The 3,094-nt window shown below is 53.2% G+C and overlaps 2 long non-coding RNA genes across 2 annotated transcripts; one reads left to right on the top strand and one right to left on the bottom strand.

Moving 5' to 3' along the window:
• Window positions 1–305: 305 nt before the first annotated feature.
• Window positions 306–2,082, bottom strand: LOC106734260 (uncharacterized). The gene is made up of 3 exons (XR_001369942.2): window positions 1,129–2,082; window positions 792–943; window positions 306–370 (listed from the first exon to the last, which is right to left on the bottom strand). It is a non-coding gene; the product is annotated as an uncharacterized LOC106734260 (long non-coding RNA).
• Window positions 2,083–2,108: 26 nt separating this feature from the next.
• On the top strand, window positions 2,109–2,777 carry LOC114006766 (uncharacterized). Its single transcript, XR_003548445.1, has 2 exons — window positions 2,109–2,263; window positions 2,688–2,777. It is a non-coding gene; the product is annotated as an uncharacterized LOC114006766 (long non-coding RNA).
• Window positions 2,778–3,094: the final 317 nt, after the last annotated feature.

Genomic DNA, 3,094 nt, shown 5'->3' with positions numbered 1-3,094 from the left:
GAGCTTAGTTTTGTAAATGTTTATAAGCTACTGATATATGCTAAAAGTTAACTTTTTTGGAAAAGGAAAATTCTGATTAACATAAATATGCTGACTTCTGTTAATAAGGTAAGCTTAGTAATTCCCAGGAAATATCTGATTACTCAGTGTGGGGGAGAAAAGGTAAGCATGGGTCCTTAATAGAAACCTCTTTGCAAAGGTTCTCCCATTGGAAATCCTCTCAGGAAAATCCCATAACAACCCACCTACCTTACCCTCTAGCCAAAATGCTCCAGTCTCCCATCTGCAAGTTTGCTTTCCAAGCATTTCCAAGTAGCAAAAGATCAATTTTGACAGGCCAGCCGCGTCACTGGTTTGAATGGGCCTCTCTCTGTATAGGGAAAAGAAAAACTGGGAAACCCCTTTTTAGGAACTCGGTAAGGTGGGAATATCAAAACACAAGGTTGGATGAGTGAAGGCTGGAGCTCTTAGGATTCTGAAGACACTGGACGGTCTGCCACCAAGACAGCTTGCACTGACCTTTGCGCTTGTTGAAGGGTGGCGGGGAGACACTTAGGTTGCCTTAACATTTTTAGAGACAATTATTTTATTTACTGTTGTTCATTGTCATTAATTAATTAATTAATTAATTCGAGGTTGACGAGAGAAAGAGAGAGAGAGAGAGAGAGAGAGAGAGAGAGAAAGCACGCTGCCAAGTCCAGGATTCAGACCTCCCTCAGTCCTGTGGGGAAGTCCAACCACCTTGAGCACAACGCCACCTGCTGACCGAAGGCCCCTTTTACGTGGCTCACCTATTGAGCGCCCAGTGCCCGTGTGGCCTGCCTCCGTGTTTACCGACACAGCTCCAGCCCAGAAATGAAGCCTTGAGGACAACGGGCTTGCCTTCCAATCCCAGATGATGAATTGAGACCGTCCCACGTGTTGACGGAAAATAGATTTACACCTAAAAAATCGTGAATAAATATCTCAATAAATAAAAACGCTGGGGAAGAAGACCCTCTCCCCGCCCCCGCAGCTCGCCCCGCCCCGTCCCGTCCGCTCACCGCCCCTCTCCAAGTCCTCGTGGGTGGCCAGGAGGATGCCTGAGGAAAGGCGGCGGAAGGCGAGACTCTGGGGGCTTAATCCGACCTTTTCCCACAGAGCCGGGCAGCACTGGGAGGTTCTCCACAGCCCCGTGGCGTGGCGTGGCGTGGCGTGGCGAGACGGAGCGGGCCTGCTGCCGCGGTGAGAGTTCTGTTCCCCTGTTTTCCCGGTGAAAAACTCCTTCCCTCCTTTTCCCCTCCCTTTTGTCCTTGACACAGGAGGCGCCACCCTGGCCTGGGACTTCTGACCTTGTTTAATGGTGCTGTCGTTCTTTGCCGTAGGGTGGTATGTGTGCGTTTCGGAGACAGAGACAGGCCCCCTGCCACTCAGCTCCCGGTCCAGGGGGGATGGCCGTGCTTGCTGTAGTCCTTTCTCCTCTCCACCCCCGCACGCACACGGCTTGGGTGTGTTCCTCAGGAGGCCTGGTACTGGACTCGAAGAGCATGGTCGGCCACGTGGGATCCAGCCGCTTTCACCAGCGAGCTGGCTGCTGGCCCCTTAGCTGTCATTGTCCCATCAGGGGGTTGTAGTAGTTCTGCGCGCGGTAGTCCGTGCACCCTCCTGCCACGTTGGACTCGTCGTCCTTTATGGAAGGTCGCGCACACCGAGTCCGAAGTTGGTGCGGTGGTAGAAAGGGAAGCTCCGGGAGCCCTAACGCCGACCTTACCCTGGGTGAGAAGGCAGGTAACCATTTGGCAGGCTTCCCTGTGAAACTCCCTGTGTATTGGAGCTTGAAACGTAGGGTAGGGTGCTGGTGTTTTGAGAGACGCGGGTCACTGCCCCCACAGGGGGGAGGGGAGGCGGTTATGTGAAATGGTACAGCCTGACCAGCCTTTGGCTTGAATGTTAAGGGAGTTAGCTGGATTCCACATGGTGGATGAGGTAGTTCGAGTCATGGATCTGGTGGCCCAAAAAACCCACTATCTTATTGTGTGTGCGTGCGCAAGCGTGTGTGTTGTGTGTATGTGGGGTGGGGGGGTTTGTGTGTACACGTGAAGAGGAGAAGGGGTTGCAGCCTGAATAATTCTTATAAGGGTGCTTTCTTTTTCTCCCTCTGTGTCTCTCTTTTCCTCATCTGTGAAGCACATGGGTCCCCTGTGACAAATTGGAGATTAATGCAAATGAAAAAAATATATATGGAAGTGTGGGGGGAGGTGTTGTCACTTCCAAAAGTGCCCAGGTGAGCTAGGCCTGGCTCCTTTCTTCCTGTGTGTTTCTGTACTTAGTTCTGGGAGGGACCAAGAGAGAGGAAGGGAATGAGGGAGGGAGGGAGGGATGGAGGGAGGGAGGGAAAGAAGACTTCCCATCTGCCAGCTGTGGGTCACAGGGCACTTGGCTTAAGGAGTAGTAGGAGAAGCCTGGGGGTGGGTGGGAGTACCAGGAACTTTCCCACGTGGGCTAAGGTGGCAGAGGGGTGAGCTCTACTACTGCTTCCCCCTTTCCCTTCTCCGGTGGTCCCTCTCTGGGGATCCGTAGTAATTCCCATTTCAAGATGGGGAAAAAGGGCTAAGGTGTGTTTCATGCTGCTTGTCTGAACTCTGACACCCCTCACACCCACCCTCTGCCCTATTAACTTTTTCTCTCTCTTTTTTCCCCCCCTTGAGATCCGGCACTTAGCTCTCTGTGCTCAGACCTAGTTGACAGAAATGTGGCCATCGGTAAATATGGTACATGCTGAAAGAAAGAAAGAAAGAAAGAGAAAAAAAGAAAAACAAAACCAAAAGGAAAAAAAGCGCCATGGCGCGCCCATCTCTCGTCCTCACCGCGCGCGCGCTCTGTCGCCTTTTCCCGTGCTCTGAAGAGGTGAGGTTCTGTTTTTTGCCTAGGAGGGTAGGCGTTTGCTCGTTCCCGCGCGCGTGTGCGCGCCGCGTCCCATGGCGGTGCCGCCAGCCCCGTTGGCTGGAGACGGGACCCGGAGGCCACCGGTCTGCCCACCAGTGCGCCAGCAGAGCGACCTCGCCGGTCTGCCAGTCGCGATCAGTGTGTGTATGTGTGGGTGTGGGTGTGGGTT

The sequence above is a fragment of the Tupaia chinensis genome, unplaced genomic scaffold (assembly GCF_000334495.1).
Source record: "Tupaia chinensis unplaced genomic scaffold, TupChi_1.0 Scaffold150278_1, whole genome shotgun sequence".
Taxonomy (NCBI): Eukaryota; Metazoa; Chordata; class Mammalia; order Scandentia; family Tupaiidae; genus Tupaia; species Tupaia belangeri.
The sequence above is the reverse complement of the archived record's forward strand: the minus strand, read 5'-3'. Positions and strand labels throughout refer to the sequence as shown.